Consider the following 17,135-nt stretch of genomic DNA (forward strand, 5'->3'; position numbering starts at 1 on the left):
AAGCTTTCCAACAAGATATCTGCACTAAGCCTCAATGTATGCACAAAAGCAATTCATTGTTTTCAGGCCTCTGTTCTTTACTGTTGTGGTAACTGTTTCAAGCGTGACTACTCACTATTCTTTCTATCGCGATCTCTTACTTCCTAGAAACAGACTCACAAACGCTTCAATGCTGGTGCTGGCTACTACTCCCTTCAAACGATGTCAGATGAAGCTTTATTTTTCCCTTCACAGAATTGTTCTTCAGGTTGCGTTATGTACTTGATTAATTCATCACATGTCTGAGCCTTTCAAAGATTAACCCAATCAACTGAATTGCTTCGTCCTTCTGTTTCCTCCTGTCTTGCTAGACCTACAACTTACTTCTGTCCTGCTCCTCTCTTTTTTTCTCACTCGATCTTCGACTTCTTTTGTACCTTCATCGTTTGCCAGACCTTTGGCTTCTCGGCCTTTCGACTTCTTCTTTTGTTCGCTTGACCTTCCGACTTCCTCTGTTCCTTCAAGTTCATGAGTTGTGAACTGTTACCTCTTCTCTGTGATAGATGCCTGAGATACGTTACCCATATGGAGGTCCCACATGCCATGTCATCACCTTTAATCGCAATCGCAACTTTCGGAGGTCTTCTCATAACATAGTCGATCCCCTACGGTCGACAGAGTGGATGCGGTATGATCTTAAGCAGTTGTTAATAAACCCGTCGGGTCCACAACCTTATCGCAATCAGCGGTTTGACATCCTTAGAAACTAGTGATACTGCGGATGTGAAATTGTATAGAGTCATGTTATAGTGGTGTAGCGGGTTCGCAATATGATATCGCAATCGGAGGTTTTACCATCGTCACATCTCTTCAAGACTTGCGATATGCGACGGATGTGATATTTCTTTAGGACATATTATAATGGTGCAATGGGTCCACAATGTTATTGCAATTGATGATTTGTGGGACTTCCACTGGCACATGGATTAAAACTGGCCTTAACCCTCGCAGTTGACCGTGATCTAAGGGTTGATAATGAGATCGATGGCTAGGATTGAGTGTGGGACTTCAGCCACGATCAAGGAAGTTCGTACTTTACTACCCTCGCTCTTCCAATAGTTGTTGCTCCTGTGACTTCTCTTCACTCTAATGACTTGTTTCTTTGATGGCTTTTGATAAACTCTTCATCTTTCTCTTTGGCTTCTTGCTCCTGTTGCTTTATTGGATCTACTGCATCATTTGTTGATCAATTGACCTCTTGTGTCATTTGTTGTTCAATTGTTGTTCAATTGACCTCCATCTCATCATATCATCGTATATCAAACTTTCATCACTATGCACATTATGATCAATAGGCATAAATGGGAAATCATGTATCAAAGAATTTGCCATCACAAACACTGCTATATTGACATCAATGACAACCTGTAATAACAATCTCCCCCTCTGTCATTGATGGCAATATTCTTCTTCTATCCCCCTTTGACATCAATGGAAAAGGAGTGGACAAGGACTCCCCAAGTCTAACTGCTCCCCCTGTCATGCAACATCTTTATGAATCAACTTAATGTGATGCTAGATAAATAACCCCCATCTTTTGGCGAAGATGTTCAAATGCTTCTCGAGGAAGAGCTTTTGTGAAAATATCAGTTATTTTCTCCTTAGTATTGATATATTCCAAGATGATGGTTTTTTCAGCTACTTTTTCATGAAGGAAATGATACTTGATTGGTATATGTTTGGTCTTTGAGTGCATCACTGGATTTTTGCTGAGGCTGATAGCACTTGTGTTATCATAATAGATGGTGATTGGTTGATTTGTACCTATGTTGACATCTTTCAGAGCTTCCTTCATCCATAATATTTGAGTACAACAATCTGCAGCAACTATATACTCTGTTTTAGCTGTAGATAGTGATATGGATGTTTGTTTTTTGCTGAGCCAAGATACTAGACAATCTCCGAGGAAGAATGCATTTCCACTAGTACTTTTTCGATCATCGACACTTCCAGCCCAATCAGCATCGGTTTATGCAGTCACAGTAAGAGTTGAGATTTTAGGGTACCAAAGACCAAAATTAGGAGTTCCTTTCAAGTACCTTAGAATTCTTTTTACAGCCAACAAATGGGATTGTTTAGGCACTGATTGAAATCTTCCCACCATTCCTACTGCTTGCATAATGTCAAGTCTCATAGCAATTAAGTATAGGAGGGCTCCAATTATTGACCTGTACTGAGTTGCATCTACTGGAGGAGAGTCATCATCTTTTCTTAATTTGCAATCTGTGGTCATAGGTGTGCTCATGGGTGCACAGTCTTCCATTCCATAACTTATAAGCATGTCTTTAAGATATTTTTCTTGAGATATGAACATGCCTACCATGGTTTGAGATACTTGTAGTCCAAGGAACTAAGATAACTCTACTATCATCGACATCTAAAACTCTTTTGACATCTTTTGAGCAAACTCATGGCTCATCTCATCATTATTACTAGCAAAAATCAGATCATCAACATAGACAAGAGTGACTAGTAACTTATCCTCATACGTCTTTATGTAGAGATTACTTCCTGCCACCCCCTTCTTGAAGCCTTGTTGTTGTAGATAGTGATCCAATCTTGCGTACCAAGCTCTAGGAGCTTGTTTCAACCCACATAATGCCTTTTTCAACTTACAAACAAAGTCTTTTCCTTCTGCTAGATTAAACCCTTATGGTTGCTCCATGTAGACTTCTTCCTTGAGTTCCCTATTCAGAAATGCTGATTTTACATCCATTTGATAGATTTTAAATCTTTTTGAGCAAGAAAATGCCAAGAACATCCTTATAGCTTCCACACGAGCTACTGGTGCAAGAGTTTATTCAAATTCGATTCCTTCAATTTGTGAATAACCTATACAAACAAGCCTTGCCTTATTCTGATGATTTGTCTGTCTTCATTCATTTTGTTTTTGAACACCCACTTGGTTCCAATTATATTTTTATCCTTTGGATGAGGTACCAGCTCCCATGTCTCATTCTTCTCGATTTGAGACATTTCTTCTTCCATGGCTTTTACCCAATGAGGATCCTTACTTGCTTGAGTAAATGTTTCTGGTTCTATCATGGATAGGAGAGGAACATCATTTTTCTTTGGTTTACTTGTCATTCTTCTTCGGTTTGCATCCCTTCATCTATATTGCCAATAATCTGCTCTTTTGGGTGATGTTTTTGGAGAAACTTCATCTTTTAAGGGGTTTGAGATGGTTCTTTTTCCTTGTGTTTTTCTTGATATTTTTCCTTTTTTTTCAGGTTCTTCTTTAATGAGAGGGTCAATTTCATGATCTTCAATTTCTTTTTCTGGAAGGTCTTCATCAATCTTCACATCAATGCTTTCCACTATTTTCCATAGTCGATTATTGTAGCACTTGTAGGTTTTTCTCCTTGTAGAATATCCAAGGAATATCCCTTCATCAACCCGAGAATCAAATTTTCTTGGTGAGCCATCATTGATTTTTATGAAGCACTTGCTTCCAAAAATCTTGAAGTATTTTACTGAAGTAGGTCTGCCTTTCCATAATTCATAAGGGGTCTTCTCATTATTTGGTCTTAGTTGAGTTTGATTCAAAGTATAAACAACTGTCCCGACTTATTCTCTCCAGAATTTTGGCTGCAAGTCATCTGCTATTAACATTGTTCTTGCCATTTCTTGAACTGTTCGGTTTCTTCTTTCAACTACCTCATTTTGCTTGTGTGTTCTGGTAGTAGAGAGTTCTCTTTCGATTCCATATAATTTACAGAATTAATCAAATTCTTTTGATGTGAATTCTCCCCCTCTATCTGTTCTAAGACATTTAATCTTAGAAACCTTTTCATTTTCTACAAGAGATATAAGATTCTTAAAACACTCAAATGCTTTAGATTTATATTTTATGAAATATACCCACATCATTCTAGTATAGTCATCAACAAATAAAGCAAAGTACCTTTCTCCTTGGAGTGCCATAGTTCTAGTTGGTCCACATAAATCAGCATGGATGATCTCCAAAGGTATTGATGTAGAAAAATCCTTGGTCTTGTGGCTAGTTCTAGTTTGCTTTCCATGTTGACGTGGACCACATACTCCTTGATTTGGCTTGAATAACTTTGGGATGTCTCGTACTGCATTAATCTTGCTGATATTGATCAAGTTATTGAAACTTGTATGTCCAAGTTGCTTGTGCCACAACCAACTTTCATCTGTTTGACTTGAGTAACATTTGTCTTCTTGAATTTTGTTCAGAATGTAGACGTTATCTGATGTTCTAACCCCTTTCACCACAAGTTCCCCTAAGGAAGAGTTTCTTATTTCACAATCTTTAGTAATAAAGACAACATTATGTCCTTGATCAAAAATTTGGCTAACACTCAGGATATTGTGTTTGAGCCCGTTTACTAGCAAAGCATTTTGAGCCTTTCCTTTTCCATTAATAAGGGTAATCGTTCCTTTTCCAGCAATTTTGGCAGATCCACTTCCAAAGGATACATTTCCTTTCTTTTTGTTCAATGAGACAAACTTCCTTTTGTCTCGTGTCATATGTCTAGAGCACCCACTATCCACAAACCAATGATTTTCATCACTGTGAGCACATATAGCTAGGTCACATTTATCTGTGTTGGGATTCTCAATTTTTGCTTTTCGTCTTTTGAGGGGGCAATTTTGTTCATTATGTCCATTATCATTACATAATGAGCAAATTGGATCAAATTTGACCAAGGGATTAAAAGAGTTGTAGGTATTTATTTGTCCTTGCCCTTTGAGACCATATGGTTTGTTTGTTTGATCCTTCAAATTTGGTGTTTTATTCTTACAGGCCATGTGTTAAGTTTAGGTATGTTTTATGCTAGAGAAATTTATTTAATTTTCACAATAATTTTTCTAAATTAGCAATCACATCAGCATTAAAGTAAACCGCAGATAGAACATAAATATAATTCGCAGAAGACAAGCCAAGACAAGAGGACACAAGATGTGGCGCTAGCCAGGGACAAACCCCACAATGTGTGGGGAAAACCTTGATCAATTATTCTTTTATGTTCTTCAAAGTTCAACAGAGAAAGTGAGAGAGATAGTACATTTACAACAGAAGTCAACACTTTGACTTATCTAGATCTAGCATAGATCATTTCATATAACGATGAGATCAGTTGAAGACATTCTGCTTCAACTGATTCTCCAAGGTGACGGCTTCACCCATTGTAGTGTTGCATCTGGTCCACTTGCTGCACCACTGCATGCTGCACTAATCATGATTATCATCATGCTGCCCATGTCCACGATATTATCCATCATCATGCTTCATGCTTCCCATGCATCATCATGCTTCATGCTGCCCATGCTGCCCATGCTGCCCATGCTTACATTCATCATGATGTTGTCCATGCTTCATGCACAATTGTGTTGTCCATGATGAAAATATCAGTTACCTTTGACAACGGTCTTTATGTCTGCGTATATCATGTATAGTATCCATGCTACTGAAGCTTATATCAATACGTTACACATACACCATGTATGGAGAATTTTCTTATGACAGTGTATATGTTATACATAATTTTCCATGACTGTGTTATGACATTGTTACCCTTACTTCGGCTTTGACAACCTGACTGTGGCTTCACTATCTTGCCTGCAGCTTCATTCCCTTGACTGATTATTATAGTGTATAGACATTCATCCAGTAACTGCTCTCCAAACACATCAAAAGTATCCGAGACTGTGTCACTTCATTCCCAGATATGCCGAGTCTACGTCCTCCTGTCATGCATATGTTAAACCTTTATAATATATTTTGTTGCGTTAATTTTCCAGCGTATATGATAACATATATATGCCATGACCTGTGCATTAGAGTTGTGACCAGCGTATTAGCTCCTCATTATATATAGCGTATATGTGACCTTCCTGACTGCGTGTTAATATTATAGCGGCTCCTCTCTATGTGACCTCCATGCAATGCGAATATATATATGCCTACGGCTCTATACCTACGTATGATAGCTACTATACGTATTAGGGCCTGCGCATTACAATGATACATGACAACTGCTATGCGTATTAGGGCCTGCGTATTACAGTGATACATGACAACTGTATTAGGGCCCGCGTATACATCACAACATATACATGTCTCCAAGTTTGCGTGTACAAATATCTCCATCTATGCGTATATTATATGGCCAGCTTAATGCCATGTGTATGGGCTTCTCTTCCATGCAGTGTATAGATGTGTGTTAGAACTAGGACATCATAGGTCAGCGTACATTCTCATGGTGTCCCTCTCCTGCTCCAAAAACCCAAGATGTGGAGAGGAGGAGATCACCTCAATGTGTGTTTCTAAATGACATCAAAATCCTCTTATATTTATACTAAAACATACAGGTTGAATAGACATGACATTTAGCCTTCTTGAGCCTATGTAAGAGCTGGTCGGCTGGATAATAATTACATAATTGAAATAAATTCATATCTCGATAAATACTTATTGAAATCGGATGATCTTTGTATCGATCCTACACCTCTCAATGAGAGGGATCCAATAAAAATATTAGCTGCCATAAATAAGTTGACCCACATGGACTTTGGCCCTAGTTACCAATTTTAACACTCCCTCTCAACTAGGGAGAACTCCATTCGCTGATCCATAAGTCTCACTGTACTATCTTTTTCATCAGTGCCCTGCACTGCTTTGCCCAGCTCTGCTCAGGTCTCCTTAGCTTTGCTGGCTCTGCTAGCTCTGCTCTACTCTACTTAGTTGTGCTTGCTCTGCTCAGCTTTGCTGGCTCTGGCTTTGCTCTGCTCAGCTCTGCTGGCTCTGCTCTGCTCTGCAAAGCTCTGTTGGCTTTGGCTTTTCTCAACTTAGCCCTGCTGAACTATGAAGAAGAAGAATTGATCGAGAATGTCTCATACCATTCTCCACTGACTTGAAGTCAGTCTCAGAGTGCATACCACTGGTCCCAGACCAATCTCAACCAACCCAAAGTCAGCGTCATAGTGGGTACTACTCCTACCACTGGTCCCAGAGCAGTATCGCAAGCTTAGAGAGTGTATCACTGGTCCCAGACTAGTCTCAACCGACCCAAAGTCAGCGTCATAGTATGTACCACTCACTGGTCCTAGACCAGTCCTGCGCTGACACGAAGTCAGTCTCAGAGTATGTACCAGTGGTCCCATACCAGTCTCAACCAACCTAAAGTCAGCGTCATAGTAGGTACAACTCCTACCACTGGTCCCAGACCAGTATCACAGGCTCAGAGAGTGTACCACTGGTCCAAGACCAGTCTCAACCGACCCGAAGTCAGCATCATAGTATGTACCACTCTCACTAGTCCCAGACCAGTCCTGCACTGACACGAAGTCAGTCTCGGAGTATGTACTACTGGTCCTAGACTAGTCTCAACCGACTCGAAGCCAGCGTCATAGTAGATACAACTCCTACCACTGGTCCCAGACCAGTATCATTAATCCCAGATCAATGAAGGTCATCCTAGTGTAGGGGGTACGTTATATACAATAATGTGTCCATCGATACTACTATGGTACCTAACTTCATTTCCCTGCTCATTGATCAGATGAGAGGTACTTCCCATGAGTCCCAAACTGCATGGGTAGGATGCCTCAATAGGAGAACTTGATCAATCCTGTCCTCACAGGAGAACTAATCATCCTACTGCATAATCGTCATGGAGAACATATCATCCAGACCTCATAGAAGAACCAATCATCCTGCTATATAGTCGTCATGGAGAACACATCATCCAGACCTCATAGGAGAACTAATCATCCTGCTACATAGTTGCCACGGGGTGTACATGCACACCACCAGGGGATAGTGAATCACCCTGTGGTCATATGTCGCTCCAATAAGGACTGCAAGCCGCCAGAGCTCCCAGAGTTCAATGTATGCAACATGCAGGACCCTTGCACAAGGGTCTCTTGACGACTCCAAGTCATTCGAGAAAATCATATATTTGATCTTTCCCCTTGAGCTTTAGTGACCTATACATCATCTCAGTGCGATGGAGCCTCCTTGCTCATCGACTTACCATATACTAGATAAGGTAGTATATGATGTCTATCTGCTGGAGCAATCGTCGAATACGGGATTCCTCAATAATCGTATCCCACCTCTGGTTGTTAGAGGGAATCACAGTGGTATTCATCATGTGTACAAACAGCTCACTAAAGAGCTTCCCCAACCAGGCAGCTTCATATGAGATCATACTCGTAGATATGTATCCGTCTTGGCGGTGCCTGTAACAACCGACTTCTTCTTCCTGCTTAGAAGCAGAATCCAAAGAGGAACATCATTAAGAAATGCTCCAATGATCCTCCATACTGCCTGCCTAATCAACATTCGAATAATCATACAGTTTCATATTTCTGGTAGTGTATCTCAATCCATGAGAGATTGTGCCCTAAAGACATCTCAGAAGATTCTTGGCACAGATCCAGTGAGGCTCAACCGAATATGAGCTCACCATGTTAACTGCAAAACATATGTCTGGAATCCAACTCCCTCTTACTTCTGCAAATGAAAGGGTCTACACCTATCAGTAATAGTTCATCCACCTAAGGTTTCAGTATGAGAGGTCTATCATCCACAACCTCGGGTAATGGTTTGGATTGGTTCACTCCTAGTGAATCTCAACTTCATCAAACAGCTATCAATCCTCTCATACTATGCCTGGAGTGTTTTGCTTCAAGCCATAGAGGGCTTTCTTCCACCTGTATACATGAGATTCCCGTCCATGAATCTCAAACTCCACGGGTTGTTCCAAACCTGTGGACCTGCTACATGAGGGGAATGGTCCCCTTGTAAGATTTTCCTTCGGTACATCTCAGACATGTACTTTCATGCTCTTTTTGAATTCAGGCTTCCAGTCACAATCTGACTCACAGACCTTCGGTGCTATGTGTCAATGGACATGGTCCCTAGTGGACTTCCTGTAACGTAATACAACCCTGAACTCAAAAACATCTATGAAAGTTCTATTTTCAAACACGTACCTTTCCATCGACAAGGACCACCCTAAAACCTTTGACTTCCATTTTTGAGATGGACACCAAGTTCTTTTTGCGATCAGGTACATAAAAGAGATCCTGGAATTCCTTGCTTTCTTTGAAGAGACGGCCGTGTCCTTGATGACCTGCTTCTTTGCCATTCGGAAACTCCTTCGCATAAGGACCGAACTTATTGTAACCAAGGCATATGCCTTTCATTCTACCCTTAGATCCGAACTTCCCAATGAAGTGATCTTTAGGTAGGCCATCAGAAACTTTCCGTTGTGTCATTCTCATAACATTCTCTGCTTCGACTTCACTCTCGGTGAATTATGAGGAGCCCATTGATCCTACTGTCTTGTCCCAATTGTCTTTGGTGATTGCTCTTTCACTCTTGCTTGGGCATTGTCTTCACCTCAGCTCTAATTCCATGTTAAGTTTAGGTATGTTTTATGCTAGAGCAATTTATTTAATTTTCACAGTAATTTTTCCATATTAGCAATCACATCAACATTAAAGTAAACTGAAGATAGAACATAAATATAAATCGCAGAAGACAAGCCAAGACAAGAGGAAAAAAGATGTGGCGCTAGCTAGGGACAAACCTCACAACGTGTGGGGAAACCCTTGATCAATTATTCTTTTATGTTCTTCAAAGTTCAGTAGAGAAAGTGAGAGAGATAATACATTTACAACAGAAGTCAACACTTTGACTTATCTAGATCTAGCATAGATCATTTCATATAATGATGAGATCAGTTGAAGACATTCTGCTTCAACTGATTCACCAAGGTGATAACTTCACCTATCGTAGTGTTGCATCTAGTCCACTTGCTGCACCACTGCATGCTGCACTAATCATGATTATCATCATGCTACCCATGTCCATGATTTTGTCCATCATCATGCTTCATGCTGCCCATGCATCATCATGCTTCATGCTGCCGATGCATCATCATGCTTCATGTTGCCCATGCTTACATTCATCATGATGTTGTCCATGCTTCATGCATCATTGTGCTGTCCATGATGCAAATATCAGTTACCTTTGACAACGGTCTTTATGTCTGCGTATATCATGTATAGTATCCATGCTACTGAAGCTTATATCAATACGTTACACATACATCATGTATAGTATCCATGCTACTGAAGCTTATATCATTACATTACACATACATCATGTATAGAGAACTTGATTATGACAGTGTATATGTTATGCATAATTTTCCATGACTATGTTATGACATCGTTACCCTTACTGCGGCTTTGACAACCTGACTGTGGCTTCACGATCTTGCCTGCAGCTTCATTCCCTTGACTGATTATTATAGTGGATAGACATTCATCTAGTAATTGCTCTCCAAACACATCAAAAGTATCCGAGACTGTGTCACTTCATTCCCAGATATGCCGAGACTACGTCCTCCTATCATGCGTATGTTAAACCTTTATAATATATTTTGTTGCGTTAATTTTCCATCGTATATGATAACATATATATGCCATGACCTGTGCATTAGAGTTGTGACCAGCGTATTAGCTCCTCATTATATATAGCGTATATGTGACCTTCATTGACTGCGTGTTAATATTACAGCGGCTCCTCTCTATGTGACCTCCATGCAGTGCGAATATATATATGCCTGCGGCTCTATACCTGCGTATGACAACTGCTATGCGTATTAGGGCCTGCGCATTACAGTGATACATGACAGCTGCTATGCGTATTAGGGCCTGTGTATTACAGTGATACATGACAACTGTATTAGGGCCTGCGTATACATAACAGCGTATACATGTCTCCAAGTCTGCGTGTATACATATCTCCATCTATGCGTATATTATATGGCCAGCGTAATGCTATGCGTATGGGCTTCTCTTCCATGCTGTGTATAGATGTGTGTTAGAACTAGGGCATCATAGGTCAGCGTACATTCTCATGGTGTCCCTCTCCTGCTCCAAAAACCCAAGACATGGAGAGAAGGAGATCACCTCAATGTGTCTTTCTAAATGACATCAAATCCTCTTATATTTATACTAAAACGTACAGGTTGAATAGACATGACGTTTGGCCCTCTTGAGCCTACGTAAGAGTTGGTCGGCTTGATAATAATTACATAGTTTAGATAATCTTCGGCAAAATCACATAACCAATCTTTTGTCGACGCGTTTCGAACCAACCAGTGTGGTTCATCGTCAGGACAAGTTGAAGAACCAATCCAGCTTAGCGTGATTAAATAGAGTGTGCAGAGACTCTAACAGCTATAATTCTAACGGCTACTTTTTAACCTAATGATCCTGGTCAAACCACTCAATTAGTTAACTAATATTTCTCGAAAAAGTTTAATTAGGTAAATAAAGGAATTCATTTGTCAATTTTAAATTAATAGGTATATTATTATTATTATCCCAAATAATAAGAAAAATCATAGTATAATATTAATATTTTAATTATAATGGTCATTAATAAATTGTATCTCATAATATATATTAATTAATCAATATCTAATTATTAATCCAATATAAAATACAAATAAAGGTAATCAATTACTATTATTTTTAGAATTTAGTTATACTAGGTAATTGTGTAATAATTATTTAATGGTCCTTGGTAAGTTAGATCTTGTTCTTTAGAATATAACATATTTATTATTTAAATGAAATGGTCCATTAAAATGATAAGTTATATAAAATAATATCTGTTTATTAAATCATCTATACCTACTAATAATTAATAATACCAAACAAATTGTTAAACCATTATTATTCCTAGAAAATAGTTACATGAGGTAAATCCATAATCTAGGGTTGTTAAAGCTAGGTCTATTAATATATATTAATTAATCAATATTTAATTTTTAATCCAATATAAAATACAAGTAAAGGTAATCAATTACTATTATTTTTAGAATTTAGTTATACTAGGTAATTGTGTAATAATTATTTAATGGTCCTTGGTAAGTTAGATCTTGTTCTTTAGAATATAACATATTTATTATTTAAATGAAATGGTCCATTAAAATAATATCTGTTTATTAAATCATCTATACCTACTAATAATTAATAATACCAAACAAATTGTTAAACCACTATTATTCCTAGAAAATAGTTACACGTAAATCCATAATCTAGGGTTGTTAAAGCTAGGTCTATTAATAATCGTATAACTAATCCTTTGGCATAGTTAACTTTAATATTTTTGAATAAATAGATATTGAATAAATATTGATTATTAGTAGAAATTTGACCATTAAGTTTAAAGGATAAATTATGGTATATCAACCCTAAATTAGGATATTCATCTTGTAAGTAATTATACATTTACCTAAGGTCTTAGTTACCCTTAATATTTTATTGGAATAAATAAATATTGGTCTAATATTGATTATTTGACCATTGGGTTTAAAGGATTAGTTATACGATTATTAATAGACCTAGCTTTAACAACCCTAGATTATGGATTTACCTGTAACTATTTTCTAGGAATAATAATGGTTTAACATTTTGTTTGGTATTATTAATTATTAGTAGGTATAGATGATTTAATAAACAGATATTATTTTAATGGACCATTTCATTTAAATAATAAATATGTTATATTCTAAAGAACAAGATCTAACTTACCAAGGACCATTAAATAATTATTACACAATTACCTAGTATAACTAAATTCTAAAAATAATAGTAATTGATTACCTTTACTTGTATTTTATATTGGATTAAAAATTAAATATTGATTAATTAATATATATTAATAGACCTAGCTTTAACAACCCTAGATTATGGATTTACCTCATGTAACTATTTTCTAGGAATAATAATGGTTTAACAATTTGTTTGGTATTATTAATTATTAGTAGGTATAGATGATTTAATAAACAGATATTATTTTATATAACTTATCATTTTAATGGACCATTTCATTTAAATAATAAATATGTTATATTCTAAAGAACAAGATCTAACTTACCAAGGACCATTAAATAATTATTACACAATTACCTAGTATAACTAAATTCTAAAAATAATAGTAATTGATTACCTTTATTTGTATTTTATATTGGATTAATAATTAAATATTGATTAATTAATATATATTATGAGATACAATTTATTAATGACCATTATAATTAAAATATTAATATTATACTATGATTTTTCTTATTATTTGGGATAATAATAATAATATACCTATTAATTTAAAATTGACAAATGAATTCCTTTATTTACCTAATTAAACTTTTTCGAGAAATATTAGTTAACTAATTGAGTGGTTTGACCAGGATCATTAGGTTAAAAAGTAGCCGTTAGAATTATAGCTGTTGGAGTCTCTGCACACTCTATTTAATCACGCTAAGCTGGATTGGTTCTTCAACTTGTCCTGACGATGAACCACACTGGTTGGTTCGAAACGCGTCGACAAAAGATTGGTTATGTGATTTTGCCGAAGATTATCTAAACAAATAATTACATAATCGAAATAAATTCATATCTCCATAAATACTTATTGAAATCGGATGATCTTTGGATCGATCCTACACCTCTCGACGAGAGGGATCCAATAAAAATATTAGCTGCCATAAATACGCTGACCCACATTTTATATTTTATATATCAAGGACTAGTAAGATTTTCCAAAGTTTTTAAACTTCAAGTTAAATTTCCATCCTTGAAATTCTCACTGTCCATATCCTATTTGATTATGATTCACCATGTATGTGAGATTATGTTAAGGAAGTATTACATGAAGTTGATTAATTGTTCACCCCACCAGAGTCGATGCATATTAGAGTTTTTGGGTTATGGAAACCTCCACACCATCTCCCATTATTCATGATCGACAAGATAATTTTACAAGAAATTGCATGTCAAATGGCTATAGGTGTCAATGGTATGCTGACATGATTGAAAAAGGAACTATGGCCTACATATCCATTTTAGGTAGGGATGTACAGTTTAAAAACTATAAGGAAACACAGGCATAAGCTACTAACCTAGATTTATTCAAGTTTGGAGACTGGACTTCCATAGATATGACCCAAGGGGAATGGTATTAACACATTGTTCCAAATGTAAATGTGAATGGTATTACTAGTCAAAAACCAAGAAAAACAAAGAACAAATAAAAAACTACTACAATGTTGTAGAATCCCTGAGAAACATGAATGGATCCAATACTACAACAAGAGAATCTTCTAAAGTAAAGGATGTGGAGGATAAGAAAGATACATAAAAAGGGTAGAAAAAAAGAATTTGTTAAGAAAGAAAAGGAAAGACGTTAAAATAAGATCTAAAGTTAAATAAATAAAGAGATAAAAAAAGAGGAGGAGGAGGCAAAACAAAAGGTAAGGGAAAAAAGAGAAAGATTACAAAAGGAGGAAGAATAAAAGAAACAAAAGAAATAAGAGTGTTTTAAAAGTGAAATACTGGAAAAACAAGCCCAAAATGAGGCAAGGTTAAAATAACAACAAGAATAATAGGCTCAAAACACAAGAACTGTTGGTTTACCTAGAATGAATATTGATCTGACAACCACAAATGACACACCATTAATAGGAGGCCATTTGTTGATTAGGGAGATGGAAATCACTATAAGTGATGATAATCAGGTTATGAACTTGGTAATTTTATGCTTTGACATGAACACCAATCAGATTTTCCACGAAAGGAGAAGTATTTAGCTCGAGAGCTAACAAAATCCATCTCAATAACCATGGAGAGAAACATAATGTCTAACACTTTAGACAATTCCGTGGCCATAGTCTTAGCTAGGACAACCTTTTCCTCAACAACAAAAAGAAATATTGAATATTTAGTGGAAAAGGTAAAATAACAAGATAAGACCTTGAATAAAGAACATCATGAAATCAAAAAGTTATGGAAAGAAAATCAAGCTTTATCTACCTCAATCTCTTACAACAAATATTGCAAGAGCACAATGTTGGAGGTGAATAAATCATTAGAAGACATTGTGAAGAAACTATATGAGGAGCTTGGGAAACTCCAAAATATGGCTGTCATACTCATCTTGATTCAAAATGTGTGCAACTCAAGGAAATTTTATTAGCCATTTATATAATGCATGCATGGATTAAAAAAAACCCTAATTCACTAAAGGCATTGTCAAGAAAAGATGAACTAAGGACTAAGCTAAACTTAGACTTGCCATCCTAGCTCAAGAAAAGCTTGAAAAGGATGTGATGAAAACTATGAATACTACCAACAATATCACATCATGATGAGAAAGCTAATAAAATATCACAAGTTAGTATCCATCAGATCCTAAGGAGAGGTGAGGTTTGAGCAAGATATAGAACAAGAAATATACGAAATGATTCTCACACAACAATCAACACTCATCGAAAAATATACAAAGCTGACCAAAGAGGCATTTGAACAACACCTGGTGGAGCCCATTAAGCTGCACACAATTCTCACTTCATTCTTTCATAGAATCTAAGCTGACCTAAAGACAATGGTGCCTAATACGTGTGACTACAAAGTCATCAATCAAGGTTTAATTTCAAGATTTTTTTTTTTTATCTATTGCGGTAGATTATAAGGCTTGGCACACTCATATGACCCAAGGATTATAAGCCTTGTTAATTTCGGGGTTGATCTCATGTTTTTATTTCATTCAAAAGATTATTTTGGAATTTTAATGAAACAAAATTAGAACATAAAGTAAATTAGAAATTAGACAGGAGGAAAGGTGAGAAGTCATGGAACGTGAACAATCACCTCATTTTATATAAATATAAACCTCTAGTAAGGAGATGGGGATCTTATTTTTTGAGACTCTTTGCGTAATTTTTTAGAAGCTTGTAATAACCTTGAGGACTAGTTTCAAGTTTATGCCCTCCCACTATTGGGATTCTTGAAGATAGTTTGTGACGTGGCATTGAAAGTTCATCTCTAATAATTAGAAGCTTGAAGGGGCATGACAATGATTTTCTATCATGTGTTATGTAGTGCTATAAGACTTTTCTTCATTTATGTTTGATAATATATGATTGTTGTATATTTGTGGTTGGTTCATGAACTATTTCGTTAGTTGTAAGCTCTTAATATTCCAAGAACTTCTTGTTGATTTTTGTATTTGTTTATGATGGTTGTTGATTGTAAATTATTTCAAAATTAATATTTAGTATATTTTAGCTGTCATGTGTCTTAATAAGAGGTTTCCATCACTCTTTCTTCAAAATTCACACTTACTATAAATTTGTTGTAGAATTATTTGTACAAATTCATTTAAAGTATAATCGTTAAAGTTTATTTTTTATTACATTACATCAAGGAAATTAGTTTGTGTTTCCCTTTCATATCTTAACTGTCCAAAATTGAACATTCACAAAAGAATAAGATGGCAGGCAGGCCAGGAAACCTTAGGAGACTCATCCCAAATGATGTGAAGAATAGTTGGGACCTCATATTGGAGATATCCCCTTAAGACTATAAGAAATGCATTTAGCCCTGCCAACATCACAATAAATATGATCATTGTTTCAGAAAATCACTATAATTTTTTGTGAAATATCAGATGCCAATTGAATAAGACCCTTCTGTGAAATTATCAGACCATTGTATTGTGATATTGGAATAAATTAAGTTTAAATTAAAAGGAATATTGGAGAAGAAAGTCTTTCACACTTTTTACATTCATTCATTACGAAAGAATACATAAACTTCATATCTAGAGCACCATTTGATGTAAATTATTGACATAAAATGAATTGGAGTCTATAAGGAAGATTTTCGAAAACTTCATATTGCTATGCTTCAATGCTATTTAGAATTAAGGTGACTCTTGCAAGAAAATATATTATTATTTCTATGGATCTGGCTAAAAATATTAATTATAGAAGCCCCATATTCACTAACAAAAATTAGATCACTAGGAAAAAAAACAATATAACATAATTTATTTATAATTAAACATTGGGGATATAAATTTATATTGCAAATCACTATTAGATCCCTATGAAGTGATCAAGGTGACATTATTCTTTGTTCACCCTAGATGGAATTACTAAAGTCCTTCATCTTAAATATGAAGAAGAATTTTTTGACATTTTTCTACAAAAAGAAAAAAATAACACTACACGACAATTTTTTTGTAAGTTTGGCATTGG

This window comes from Pinus tabuliformis, chromosome 7 (assembly GCF_031772625.1).
Source record: "Pinus tabuliformis cultivar Carrire ecotype Pingquan chromosome 7, CPIR1, whole genome shotgun sequence".
NCBI classification, from domain to species: Eukaryota; Viridiplantae; Streptophyta; class Pinopsida; order Pinales; family Pinaceae; genus Pinus; species Pinus tabuliformis.